This window comes from Salmo salar, chromosome 03 (genome assembly GCF_965601325.2).
Source record: "Salmo salar chromosome 03, fSalSal1, whole genome shotgun sequence".
Lineage (NCBI taxonomy): Eukaryota > Metazoa > Chordata > Actinopteri > Salmoniformes > Salmonidae > Salmo > Salmo salar.
Genome location: NC_138293.1, coordinates 56,426,036 through 56,441,113, shown reverse-complemented (window position 1 = coordinate 56,441,113; position 15,078 = coordinate 56,426,036). Strand labels below are relative to the sequence as shown.

General features: G+C 42.7%; 1 long non-coding RNA gene across 1 annotated transcript; it reads left to right on the top strand.

Annotated features, from left to right (window-relative positions):
* The first annotated feature begins 207 nt into the window (after nucleotides 1–207).
* On the top strand, nucleotides 208–10,504 carry LOC106600907 (uncharacterized). Its single transcript, XR_001327913.3, has 6 exons — nucleotides 208–310; nucleotides 8,698–8,746; nucleotides 8,976–9,182; nucleotides 9,708–9,835; nucleotides 9,963–10,080; nucleotides 10,260–10,504. It is a non-coding gene; the product is annotated as an uncharacterized LOC106600907 (long non-coding RNA).
* Nucleotides 10,505–15,078: the final 4,574 nt, after the last annotated feature.

The window sequence follows — 15,078 nt, the reverse complement described above, 5'->3', positions numbered from 1 at the left end:
CATTTTTAACCATACAATGTTTTGTATGCAATCTAAATGGACCAAAAATAGACCATATACATTTAAAAAAAAAGAAAGAAAAAAAAGTCAATGGCAATGTGAGAAAATGGTAACTAGTCTGGCCCTACTTCAGGTTCATTGTTTTTTTTTTTAACGTTAGCCAGGGCGGGATCAGCCAGCGGCGGCTTCCCGCATGCGCGATTCATTTGCAGTCTGGACGCGGAAGGGTGAACGTCTCCTGCTCTGACTGCAGCACGAGGACTGGGACGGGGGTGGGGCCAACGGCAGCACCCCCTGCTTGTTGAGAAGAGTAAGAACGATAAGTGCTTTCACGTCAGAGCCTCCAGAAGTCTCCAACACCAGAAAAAGTCGCTAGATTTTAGCTAGTTGTTTTTTGAAAATGTGTCGCTAGAGGGGTCTGAAACGTCGCTAAGTTGGCAACACTGAAGTACTCACAATACAACTGTTTCTGCCTCTTACAGGGCGGGCTTGCTAGGGTAGCTAGTGTGCTAGCTAGCTTGATTCGGCTAGCTAGCGGCTAACATTAATAGAAGCTAACTTGTAGCAGTGTGTCGTATCTTCAGACGAGACCCAGACGAAACTCTATAGTTTCCGGTATCCAGAGTCAATATGTGGACTTGTCACTCGATGATCAACTCTTCTTAGCAACAGGGGTCTTCAACAAGTAGATTACGAGCTACCAGCCCACCTATGAGTAGCTTGCCAATCAATTCTGAAAGTGCATGCATTTTTTTTTTTTTCATATGTTCCATCGCAAACTGTCATGAACATAAAGCTCCCGGTTACTATTCTATCAAAGCCACATTGACATGATCCCACCTCTGATTAGCCACTACTGGCTTAAAAAGCCAAACTTGACATTATCTGCCAAATAATTTCCAGCATTTTCCTGTCTGGTGCGTGTGTTTGTATTTCACTCTGTATGTACTGTAGCCAGTTAGCGATGCTTATGATAACCGTCTTGTGTGTAGACAGAAAGGTTGTGTTTGAATACCCATATTAACATACTGTATACTACATTCTTAATGAGAATATACTACATACTATTAGTTAAATTTAGTATACTGTAAACGAACGGCATCATTTCAGTTGAGCGTACTAAAGCTTAACCAGTCTACCGGAAGTTGATGCTGTTGCAATGCAACTTCTTGCTAGTTGTTAACATATCAAATGACTAGCTAAACATTTTACGATTTCGGGTGTGTTCAATCTGCAGTGCCAGAGTGCGCTCTGGGCGTTATTAAAATCCAGAGCATTGTCAGATTAATTTCAGTGCTTTTCACACTCTGGGAGCGTTCAGAGGGCACACTTGACGCTCTGGCCAAGGAGTAGGGTTGATCCGAGCGTTCAACGGCAGTCAAGCACCCAAGCTAACTTTGGCTAGCTACTTCCAGAAACAAATGAGAGAACACCTCTGACCATTTTACTCGCCATAGCAGTGCTGGATAGGCAGTTCTAAGTCAAATCAAATTTTAATGGCCACATACACATGGTTAGCAGATGTTAATGCGAGTGTAGCGAAATGCTTGTGCTTCTAGTTTCTACAGTGCAGTAATATCTAACAATTCCCAACAAGTACCTAATACACACAAATCTAGCAAGTAATCTAACAATTCCCCAACTACTACCTAATGCACACAAATCTAAAGGGGTGAAGGAGAATATGTACATATAAGTATATGGATGAGCGATGGCCGAGCGGCAAAGGCAGGGTGCAGTAGATGGTATAAAATACAGTATATGCATGTAATATGAGTAATGTAAGATATGTGAACAATATTAAAGTGGCATTATTTAAAGTGACTAGTGATCCATTTGTTAAAGTGTCCAGTGGTTGGGTCGCAATATAGGCAGCAGCCTCTGAGCTAGTGATTGCTGTTTAACAGTCTGATTGGCCTTGAGATAGAAGCCGTTTCTCAATCTCTCGGTCCCAGCTTTGATGCACCTGTACTGACCTCGCCTTCTGGATGATAGTGGTGTGAACAGGCAGTGGCTCGGGTAGTTGTTGTCTTTGATCTTTTTGGCCTTCCTGTGACAATCGGTGCTGTAGGTGTCATGGAGGGCAGGTAGTATATCCCCCGGTGATGCGCACCACCATCTGAAGAGCCTTGCGGTTGAGGGCGGTGCAGTTGCCGTACCAGGCTGCAATACAGCCCGACAGGATGCTCTCGATTGTGCATCTGTAAAGGTTTCAGGGTTTTGGGTGACAAGCCACATTTCTTCAGCCTCAGGTTGAAGAGGCGCTGTTGCGCCTTCTTCACCACACTGTCTGTGTTGGTGGACCATTTCAGTTTGTCTGTGATGTGTACGCCCCGGAACTTAAAACTTTCCACCTTCTCCACTGCTGTCTCTTCGATGTGGATAGAGGGAGTGCGCCCTCTGCTGTTTCCTTAAGTCCACGATATTCTCCTTAGTTTTGTTGACGTTGAGTGAGAAGTTGTTTTCCTGACACCACACTCCGAGTGCCCTCACCTCCTCCCTGTAGGCTGTCTCGTCGTTGTTGGTGATCAAGCCCACTACTGTTGTGTCGTCTGCAAAACTTGAGGATTGAGTTGGAGGCGTGCATGGCCACACAGTCGTGGGTGAACAGGGAGTACAGTACCGGGCTGAGCACACGCCCTTGTGGGGCCCCAGTGTTGAGGGTCAGCGAAGTGGAGATGTTGTTTCCTACCTTCACCACCTGGGGGCGGCCCGTCAGAAAGTCTAGGACCCAGTTGCACAGGGAGGGGTTGAGACCCAGGGCCTCCAGCTTAATGATGAGCTTGGAGGGTACTATGGTGTAGAATGCTGAGCTGTAGTCAATGAACAGCATTCTTACATAAGTATTATTTTTGTCCAGATGGGATAGGGCAGTGTGATGGCGGTTGCGTCATCTGTGGACCGGTTGGGGCGGTATGCAAACTGAAGTGGGTCTAGGGTGACAGGTAAGGTGGTGGTGATATGATCCTTGACTAGTCTCTCAAAGTACTTCATGATGACAGAAGTGAGTGCTACGGGGCGGTAGTCATTTAGTTCTGTTCTCTGCCTTCTTGGGTACAGGAACAATGGTAGCCATCTTGAAGCATGTGGGGACAACAGACTGGGATAGGGAGCGATTAAATATGTCTGTAAAGACACCAGCCAGCTGGTCTGCGCATGCTCTGTGGACGCGGCTAGGGATGCCGTCTGGGCGAGCAGCCTTGTGAGGGTTAACATGTTTAAATGTTTTACCCACACCAGCCACTGAGAAGGAGGGGGAGGGTGCTGCAGTTTTTGTTAACGAGCCGCAACGGTGGCACTGTATTATCCTCAAAGCTGGCAATGAAGGTGTTTAGTTTGTCTGGAAGCGTGACGTCGGTATCCGTGACGTGGCTGTTTTTATTTTTGTTGTCTGATTTCCTGTAGACCCTGCCACATGCGTCTCGTGTCTGAGCCGTTGAATTGCGACTCCACCTTGTCCCTGTGCCGGCATTTCGCTTGTCTCGCTGAGGGAATAACTACACTTTATATTCAGCCATATTACCAGACCTCTTTCCATGGTAAAATGCGGTGGATCGCGCTTTGTTTTTCGCAAATGCCGCCATCCATCCACGGTTTCTGGTTAGGGGCGGTTTTAATAGTCACAATGGATACGACATCTCCAATGCGCTTATTTATAAAACGCACTCACTGAGTCAGCATATAGATCAATGTCATTCTCTGAGGCTGCCCAGAGCATATTCCAGTCTGCGTGATCAAAACAATCTTGGAGCGTGGCTTCTCGATTGGTCAGACCAGCGTTGAATGGTTCTCGTCACTGGTACCTCCTGTTTGAGTTTCTGCCTATAAGTCGGGAAGAGCAAGATGGCATCGGATTTGCCGAAGGGAGGGCTTTGTATGCATCGCAGAAGTTCGAGTAGCAGTGGTCGAGAGTATTAGCCCTACGTGTCGTGCAATCAATATGCTGATAAAATTTAGCTAACATTGAGCTCAAATTTGCTTTGTTAAAATCCCCAGTTACAATAAATGCAGCCTCCGGGTATATAGTTTCCAGTTTACATAGAGTCCAGTGAAGTTCCAGAGCGTTAGTGACTAACTGTGCTGCTGGCAACAATTTATGTTTTTTTTTGCCAACGTTGACTGTCAATGTTGCGCGAGAGTGCTCTGAAATCAGAGTAGATAGCCAGAATGAACAATATCCATTGAAACGTACAACAACTATACCACTTACCTAAGAATGATGTGAATAATCAAGTCAATAAACTTTGGCTAGTTAGATAACATATAGTTAATATACACTTCTGGTCAAAAGTTTTAGAACACCTACTCATTCAAGGTTATTTTTTGAATTTTTTACTATTTTGTACATTCTAGAATAATAGTGAAGACAAACTATGAAATAACACATATGGAATCATGTAGTAACCAAAAAAAAAAGTGTTAAACAAATCAAAATATATTTTATATTTGAGATTCTTCAAATAGCCACCCTTTGCCTTGATGACAGCTTTGCACACTCTTGGCATTCTCTCAACCAGATTCACCTGGAATGCTTTTCCAACGGTCTTGAAGGAGTTCCCACATATGCTGAGCACTTGTTGGCTGATTTTCCTTCACTCTGCAGTCCGACTCATCCCAAACCATCTCAATTTGGTTGAGGTTGGGGGGGTTGTGGAGGCCAGGTTCTGATGCAGCACTCCATCACTCTCCTTCTTGGTAAAATAGCCCTTACACAGCCTTGTGGTGTGTTGGGTTGTTGTCCTGTTGAAAATCTAATGATCATCCCATCTGGTTTGGGCTTAGTGGGACTGTGTATCGCTGCAGAATGCTGTGGTAGCCATACTGGTTAACTTCTATGCGCTACGTGGGACGCCACCTGCGGGACACAGCCAGTGAAATATCAGGGCGGCAAATTCAAAAACATAATTCAACTTTCTCAAACATACAACTACACTGCTCAAAAAAATAAGGGAACACTTAAACACATCCTAGATCTGAATGAAAGAAATAATCTTATTAAACACTTTCTTTACATAGTTGAATGTGCTGACAACAAATCACAAAAATAGTCAATGGAAATCCAATTGATCAACCCATGGAGGTCTGGATTTGGAGTCACACTCAAAAGTAAAGTGGAAAACCACACTACAGGCTGATCCAACTTTGATGTAATGTCCTTAAAACAAGTCAAAATGAGGCTCAGTAGTGTGTGTGGCCTCCACGTGCCTGTATGACCTCCCTACAATGCCTGGGCATGCTCCTGATGAGGTGGCGGATGGTCTCCTGAGGGATCTCCTCCCAGACCTGGACTAAAGCATCCGCCAACTCCTGGACAGTCTGTGGTGCAACGTGACGTTGGTGGATGGAGCGAGACATGATGTTCCAGATGTGCTCAATTGGATTCAGGTCTGGGGAACGGGCGGGCCAGTCCATAGCATCAATGCCTTCCTCTTGCAGGAACTGCTGAACACACTCCAGCCACATGAGGTCTAGCATTGTCTTGCATTAGGAGGAACCCAGGGCCAACCGCACCAGCATATGGTCTCACAAGGGGTCTGAGGATCTCATCTCGGTACCTAATGGCAGTCAGGCTACCTCTGGCGAGCACATGGAGGGCTGTGCGGCCCCCCAAAGAAATGCCACCCCACACCATGACTGACCCACCGCCAAACCGGTCATGCTGGAGGATGTTGCAGGCAGCAGAACGTTCTCCACAGCATCTCGACTCTGTCACGTCTATCACGTGCCCAGTGTGAACCTGCTTTCATCTGTGAAGAGCACAGGGCGCCAGTGGCGAATTTGCCAATCTTGGTGTTCTCTGGCAAATGCCAAACGTCCTGCACGGTGTTGGGCTGTAAGCACAACCCCCACCTGTGGACGTCGGGCCCTCATACCACCCTCATGGAGTCTGTTTTTGACCGTTTGAGCAGACACATGCACATTTGTGGTCTGCTGGAGGTCATTTTGCAGGGCTCTGGCAGTGCTCCTCCTGCTTGCACAAAGGCGGAGGTAGCGGTCCTGCTGCTGGGTTGTTGCCCTCCTACGGCCTCCTCCACGTCTCCTGATGTACTGGCCTGTCTCCTGGTAGCGCCTCCATGCTCTGGACACTACGCTGACAGACACAGCAAACCTTCTTGGCACAGCTCGCATTGATGTGCCATCCTGGATGAGCTGCACTACCTGAGCCACTTGTGTGGGTTGTAGACTCCGTCTCATGCTACCACTAGAGTGAAAGCACCGCCAGCATTCAAAAGTGACCAAAGCATCAGCCAGGAAACATAGGAACTGAGAAGTGGTCTGTGGTCTCCACCTGCAGAACCACTCCTTTATTGGGGGTGTCTTGCTTATTGCCTATAATTTCCACCTGTGGTCTATTCCATTTGCACAACAGCATATGAAATGTATTGTCAATCAGTGTTGCTTCCTAAGTGGACAGTTTGATTTCACAGAAGTATGATTGACTTGGAGTTACATTGTGTTGTTTAAGTGTTCCCTTTATTTTTTTGAGCAGTATATTTTACACCATTTTAAAGATCCACTTCTCCTTGATGTAACCACATTGTCCGATTTCAAAAAGGCTTTACAGCGAAAGCAAAACATTAGATTATGTTAGGAGAGTACATAGAGAAAAATAATCTCACAGCCATTTTCCAAGCAAGGACATGTGTCAATAAAACCCAAAACACAGCTAAATGAAGCACTAACCTTTGACGATATTCATCAGATGACACTCCTAGGACATTATGTTACACAATACATGTATGTTTTGTTCGATAAAGTTCATATTTATATACAAAAACAGCATTTTACATTGGTGCGTGAGGTTCAGAAAATGTATTCCCACCAAAACAGCCGGTGAATGTGCACATCAATTTACAAAAACACTCATCATAACGTTGACAAAATATATAACAATTATTTAAAGAATTATAGATGGACTACTCCTGGATGCAACCGCTGTGTCAGATTTTAAAATAGCTATATGGAGAAAGCACATTTTTCAATATTCTGAGTACATAGCTCAGCCATCACGGCGAGCTATTCAGACACCAGCCAAGTTCGGGGCAACCTAAACTCAGAATTAGTATTAGAAATATTCTCTTACCTTTGCTGATCTTCGTCAGAAGGCACTCCCAGGACTGCTACTTCCACAAGATGTTTTTGTTCGAAATAATCCATATTTATGTACAAATACCTCAGTTTTGTTCGTGCGTACAGATCACTTATCCAAAGGCATAACGCGCGAGCGCGGAACCAGAGACGAAAAGTCAAAATGTTCCGTTACCGTACTTAAAGAATGTCAAACGCTGTTTAAAATCAATCTTTATGGTATTTTTAACGTAAAATTGCGATAATATTCCAACGGACAATAGCATATTCATTCAAGAACAAAAAGGAAAGGTGTGCTCGCATGACCGCGCATATCCAATCCCTTTGTTGCCAGGCAGACCACTCAGTAATTGAGCTCCTATTATCTGCCCAGTGACAGGAAAATGCTCAAACCACTTTCTGAAGGCTGTTGACAGCCTTAGGAAGTGCAACGTCCCCCACAGACACTGTAGTTTTGATTGAGAATTGTAGATCTTCTTTTGATTCTCTGACTTTCCACTTCCTGCTTGGATTTTTCTCAGGTTTTTGCCTGCCGTATGAGTTCTGTTTTACACAGACACCATTCAAACAGTTTCAGAAACTTCAGAGTGTTTTCTATCCAACTCTACTAATAATATGCATATTCTAGTTTCTGGGCCAGAGTAGTAACCTGTTTAAATTGGGTACATTTTTCTTCCGGCCGTGAAAATACTGCCCCCTAGCCCAGACAGGTTAAGTGTGCCTTGAATTCTAAATAAATCACAGACAGTGTCACCAGCAAAGCACCATCACACCACCTCCATGCTTCCCGGTGGGAACCACACATGAAGAGATCATCCGTTCACCTATTCTGCGTCTCACAAAGACACGGCGGTTGGAATCAAAAATCTCAAATTTGGATCAGACCAAATGACAGATTTCCACCGGTCTAATGTCCATTGCTCATGTTTCTTGGCTCAAGCAAGTCCCTTCTTATTATTGGTGTCCTTTAGCAGTGGTTTCTTTGCAGGAATTCGACCATGAAGGCCTGATTCAGTCTCCTCTGAACAGTTTGTTGAGATGTGTGTTACTTGAACTGAGGCTGGTAACTCTAATGAACATACTTGACTGACCTTCATGTCTTAAAGTAATGGACTGTCGTTTCTCTTTGCTTATTTGAGCTGTTCTTGCCATAATATGGACTTTGTCGTTTACCAAATAGTTCTCTTCTGTATACCACCCCTATCTTGTCACAACACAACTGATTGGTTCAAAAGCATTAAGGAAAGAAATTACACAAATTAACTTAAGGCACACCTGTTAATTGAAATGCATTCCAGGTGACTACCTCATGAAGCTGGTTGAGAGAATGCCAACAGTGTGCAAAGCTGTCATCAACGCAAAGGGTGGCTACTTTGAAGAGTCAAATATATTTTGATTTGTTTAACACTTTTTTGGTTACTACATGATTCCATATGTGTTATTTCATAGTTTTGATGTCTTCACTGTTATTCTACAATGTACAAATAAAGAAAAACCTTGGAATGAGTAGGTGTCCAAACTTTTGACTTGTACTGTACATATTATTACCAAAGTAAATAAACTGTCTATTCAGTGTTAAACTTATCTGTCACTTTGGTCCTATTTTAGGCCAAGAAAGCACTGTTCCCCTCCAACCAATCAGCGAACTCAATCACAGGTATTTACAGCAATCTCTATAGAATCTTTCTGAATTCTTCAGACATGACTCTGGTAAAGGGGATTGTGTTGTCTCTCTAACTATCAATTGTAAAGATAATGCAACTGTGTGTTGTTGTTACAAGGTTTCATGAATAACACAAACTTGACTCTTCAAACTCTTCAATTGATATAGTAAGCCATCTTTCCCTAAACCTTTGAAATATAAACTAACTTTACTTCAATGTTAGACTCAATACCTGAGGAAGATGATGCGTTTGAGGATGAAGAAGAGGAAGCTGAGCAGCAAAGACAGAAGATGCAGGGAGGAGAGCAGGCAAACACACCTGGAGGAGAGAGCAGTGCAGGACACAGCCATGGTGTTGTGGAAAAGTCAGTCTTCAAAGTCACCTGTGGGGCCATCAATGGAACGCTACATAAGGATCGGTTTGCATCTGGTAGATATACGATTTTCAAAGTGTAATAAACATAGCCCTATGTAGTAGCTACATAATTGTGATACTCCATACCCGTTACTGATTGTTTAATGGAAAGTCTCAAGGAATCTTTCAGCTAAGCTGTTTTTTGGCAATACTTTGTTCTCGATTCGGTAAAAAGTGTTTTACAAATGTCAGTGTCCATTTGCAAGTGGTTCTCCAAAACCAGAAAGATGTTAAAGCCGCGTTTTGTAGCGAGTGATAAGTGTGTCTTGCATGTGTGTAGATCTTTGTTTTGGTTGCACTGTTTGACGCCCTGACGTCTACACATGGTCACAGAAACAACTAGTCCCTGCAAAGATGTTGGGAAATACAAGATTTATGGCAGCTAAAATGGCGAGGGAACTCCTCACTCGGTGCAAACCTTGAATATAGTCTGTTTTTGGAGAACCACCTGAAACTGGACACGGACATTTATAAGATAAGTGTATCAGCAATAACAGATTAACCAATTCCTTCTCACCTTCCTCTCTTCTGTCTTGGCAGCACGATCAGGATAACGATGACGACTGCTTCATCTGTAGAAGCCAGGGCAGCTTGATATGCTGTGATGAGTGTCCTCGCTCCTTCCATCAGAGATGTCATCTTCCTAATGTGGATGATGCCATGATGGGGTGAGAAGAGTTCTGGGAGAGGGAGGAGAGGTCTGTTTGTTCTGTGTGGGGACACTCAACTGTCAGTTTATTAGTGCACTTCTGTAATGTTTGTGTGAGCGTGTGTGCATGTGGTGTATCAACACAGGGATAATAGTCAGTGGATGTGTACATAGTGTGTACAGAGGACCAGTCAGCCGTGTCGCTACCCAAAACAAATTACCTACCAGGAAGCCTTGACCTGCCGAATCTCTGACCACCAACTGGTGAGAATCAAGCAATCATTTATCAGTGAATCATTCAATCATGAGTGTCACAATATCCATGACATGAAATATTACATTGAGTGAATTCTGTTTGAACTGTGTATTTAAGTAGCAATCGTTTAGAGCAGTAGTGGTATATGACACGTACGGGTGTAATAATGGTGTGTTTACTCTGACAGGAATGCCAGGACCTCCTGCTGTGTCGCTACCATGCAGATGAGGACCACATCTTTGTGAAAGATCCTTGCATGTTTTGTTTAGTTCTCTCTGTGTGTGTGAGAGAGAGAGAATGTGTGCGTCTGTGCATGCATGCTTGCCTGTGTAGGTTTTTAGTGTCTTGAGTTTGTATGCGTGTCAACATTAACTTATTTTGCTGTCTGTATACATCACTGCCTTTCAACGCCAGGTGAGAAACTACTCCAGTGTGATAAAGACTGATGTGGCTGGACAGGGTTGTGGAGAAGCTGCAGCAGAATCTCTACCAGTCAGTGCAACACTTTGAGTCTGACGTGCAGCTTATCTTCACCAACTGTGCCACATTTAACAGGGTAAGACTGCACTACTGCAGTATGAATGTGTAGACTGGGGCTGAAATCTGATACAAATTCTTAAGGAAATCTTAGAGTTATGCTCATCAGCTTTACTTGAAAGTGTACTTTTGTTTGAACCACAACAAAGCTGTATTAGGCTAAATGAGTTGCGTTAATTGCATTTCTAGCTTTTTTATTGTGTTTCCTTTTAAAGTGGCAATATGTCACCTTTTTGGAAATTGACCAAATTCACATAGGACATAGACACAATGTGAGTCATAGATCTATAATTCTACATGAAAGCAAGTGTAAGAAGCGGTATATATATATATATATATATATATATAATATATATATATATATATGTGCGCTATTTCTATGCTTCCCGTTATTACGTTTTGTTTTTGCATCTTTTACTTTCGGTTTTGTACACCAGCGTCAAACAGCTGAAAATACAATATTTTTGCATATGGAAAATATATTTCACAGCGATTTAGACGGTGCAATGATTATCTACACCATCTTATTTTGTCAAATAAACTACATTTAGGTAAACGACTAGTTTTAGCAACCAGGAAATGGAGGAGCAACTTTTGCATAGTGCAACTTTAATACAATTGTGTGTGTCCTTTTTTCCCCTGAAGGATAACGCAGAGTTCCGTGGGATGTGCGAAAGTTTGAAGGATCCATTTAAGCAGGAGTTCAAGTGTACATCCAACTGCAGCATCTAACTACATCCAACGTCCAGTAGAGCCTTCATGAAGTCTGCAACATTATTTTACTATGAAATAGGGAATACCCAAGATGCCATGAGAAATATGCTTCAAAACAAGATCACTTAGTTATTTAGTCAGCTAACTTTGATGAGCAACCAGAAATAACTACAGAATTTCTGGTTCATTAAGAAGGATAACATTTGATACATGTGTATTTTTGGTTGTTGAGTCAATTAGACCATTTCAAGCTTTAAAGTGGGACTGAATCGAACAACCAACCTCTTTGAAAATGGCATATGTGACATCGATATTTATTCAAGTGCCTGACTAAAAAGTGCAAGTAGGTTAATTTTGGTCTTGGTATAGTCCAAAACTGAGATTTGTGGACAAGAGTTCATCAGGATGTAGCTGAGGGTTGGGTTTTGATTTCGACAATGTCAATTTGTTCACTAACACGGGATGAACAGATGCGGTTATTACCATCTAGCCAATGGCACAGACAGTGAGACAGTCCTGCCCAGCAGCTCAGACTTTGTTTACATAAAACAAGTCACACATTTTTTTACTTGATAAATACTGCACCAAACACCTTAGTAGGATGTAAAATTGCACAACTAAAACCACCTTGGTTTCCCACTCCATCTTTCTATAAAATAAAGTTATTTCAAGATATTTAGGCAATTCAACACAATCTCACAGTTAATGTGGGGATCCATTTTTATGATGGGAAATTATAATACAGACATTTACACTCACTTTGTACTCATGTTATAGCCAACTCTTGACTTTTGTATGAATTCTTTTTAATAAAATATTTGTATCAAGTTGTCATGTATTCATCTATCAGTAATAATTAACATGGTTAAACAGTCGTACAACTATCCTTGATTTATCTTTTGGTATATTTGTCATTTTTATACAAATTCTGTATTTCCACTGAAGAAAGCAATAATTAATCAACACCCTACTGTAAATAAATGGAAATGGCTCTCCGTAAATTGTGAGAAATGCTCAGTCTGAAACAATTCAGCTATGGGTTTCACAGCCCTATAATAGTGGTACAAGTTATATCATCTTTAAAAGGGTTTATTTACAACCTATAGGGTATAATATGTTGGGAATAATGGCATGTGAGAGTCTGAAATTAATTACATAGCTTAGTTTTAGCATATGTTCAACGTCAACAGCAATTCAGTGAGAAATGCTAGGTCTGAATCCATTCAGCTACGGGTTTCACAGCCTGTTAAATTAGTTTATGTATGTAACGCCCTGGCCATAGAGAGGGGTTTTTTGTTCTTTATTTTGGTTAGGCCAGGGTGTTACATTGGGTGGGCGTTCTATGCTCATTTTCTATGTTGTCTGTTTCATTGATTTTGGCCGTGTGGCTTCCAATCAGGCACAGCTGTTGGTTGTTGCTGATTGGGAGTCACACATAAGTGCCTGTTTTTCCGTTGGGGTTTTGTGGGTAATTGTTTGTTAGATTATTTCCTAACAGGACTGTTTTGCTGTCGTGTTTTTGTTCAGTTTTGTACAGTGTTCTTACGTTAATTAAAATCATGATGAACACTAACTCCGCTGTGCCTTGGTCTACTCTCTCCCGACAGCCATTACAATGTACGACTGTGATGTGGTTGTCTCACCTAGCTATCTTACGATGAATGCACTAAGTTATAGGAAAAGTGTCTGCTAAATTACATAGTATCGCTGTGGAATAGGAGCACAACAATTTTCTATTTAATCTCTGAGCCTATAAAAAGGCATGACAGAAACCCAAAACTCTGTCTGCATATCTCAAGACATGGCATAAAAACCTGGAAATCAACCAATCTGCCGAGTTTATATAGGCAGCAGCCTCTATGTGCTAGTGATGGCTATTTAACAGTCTGATGGCCTTGAGATGGTTTTTCAGTCTCGGTCCCAGCTTTGATGCAACTGTACTAACCTCGCCTTCTGGATGATAGCGGGGTGAGCAGGCAGTGGCTCGGGTGGTTGTCTTTGATGATCTTTTTGGCCTTCCTGTGACATTGGGTGCTGTAAGAGTCCTGGAGGGCAGGTAGGTTGCCCACGGTGATGTGTTTGGCAGACTGCATCACCCCTTGGAGAGCCTTGCGATTGCAGGCAGTGCAGTTGCCAAACCAAACGATGATGCATGGTACTATGGTGTTGAATGCTGAGCTATAGTCATTGAACAGCATTCTTACATAGGTATTCCTCTTGTCCAGGTGGGATAGGGCAGTGTGATGGCGATTGCATCGTCTGATTCTATTTGGGCGGAAAGCAAATTGAAGTGGGTCTAGGATGACAGGTAAGGTAGAGGTGATATGATCCTTGACTAGTCTCTCAAAGCACTTCCTGATGACAGAAGTGATAGTCATTTAGTTCAGTTACAGTCTGAAGTTAATACACCTTAGCCAAATACATTTAAACTCAGTTTCACAATTCCTGACATTTAATCCTAGTAAAAATTCCCTGTATTAGGTCAGCTAGGATTACCACTTTATTTTAAGAATGTGAAATGTCAGAATAATAGTAGAGAATGATTTATTTCAGCTTTTATTTATTTCATTACATTCCCAGTGGGTCAGAAGTTTGCATACACTCAGTTAGTATTTGGTAGCATTTCCTTTAAATTGTTTAACTTGGGTCAAACGTATCAGGTAGTCTTCCACAAGCGTCCCACAATAAGTGAAATGAATTTTGGCCCATTCTTCCTGACAGAGCTGGTGTAACTGGGTCAGGTTTGTAGGCCTCCTTGCTCGCACACACTTTTTCAGTTCTGCCTACACATTTTCTATAGGATTGAGGTCAGGGCTTTCTGATGGCCACTCCAACACTGACTTTGTTGTCCTTAAGCCATTTTGCCACAACTTGAAGTATGCTTGGGGTCATTGTACATTTGGAAGACCCATTCGCGACCAAGCTTTAACTTCCTGACTGATGTCCTCCCTCATGATGCCATCTATTTTGTGAAGTGCACCAGTCCCTCCTGCAGCAAAGCACCCCCACAACAGGATGCTGCCACCCCCCGTGCTTCACGGTTGAGATGGTGATTTTCGGCTTGCAAGCCTCCCACTTTTTCCTCCAAACATAGCGATGATCATTATGGCCAAACAGTTCTATTTTTGTTTAATCAGACTAGAGGACATTTCTCCAAAAACTACGATCTTTGTCCCCATGTGTAGTTGCAAACCGTAGTCTGGCTTTTATATGGCAGTTTTGGAGCAGTGGCTTCTTCTTTGCTGAGGGGCCTTTCAGATTTTGTCAATGTAGGACTTGTTTTACTGTGGATATAGACACTTTTGTTCCCGTTTCCGCCAGCATCTTCACAAGGTCATTTGCTGTTGTTCTGGGATTGATTTGTACTTGTCGCACCAAAGTACGTTCGTCTCTAGGAGACAGAACACGTCTCTTTCCTGAGCGGTATGACAGCTGCGTGGTCCCATGGTGTTTATACTTGCGTACTATTGTTTGTATAGGTGAACGTGTTATCTTCAGGCGTTTGGAAATTGCTCCCAAGGATGAAGCAGACGTGGAGGTCTACATTTTTCTGAGGTCTTGGCTGATTCCTTTTGATTTTCCCATGATGTCAATCAAAGAGGCACTGAGTTTGAAGGTAGGCTTTGAAATACATCCACAGGTACACCTCCAATTGACTCATTATGTAAATTAGGCTGGCATCATTTTGTAGAATTTTCCAAGTTGTTTAAATGCACAGTCAACTTAGTGCATGTAAACTTCTGACCCACTGGAAT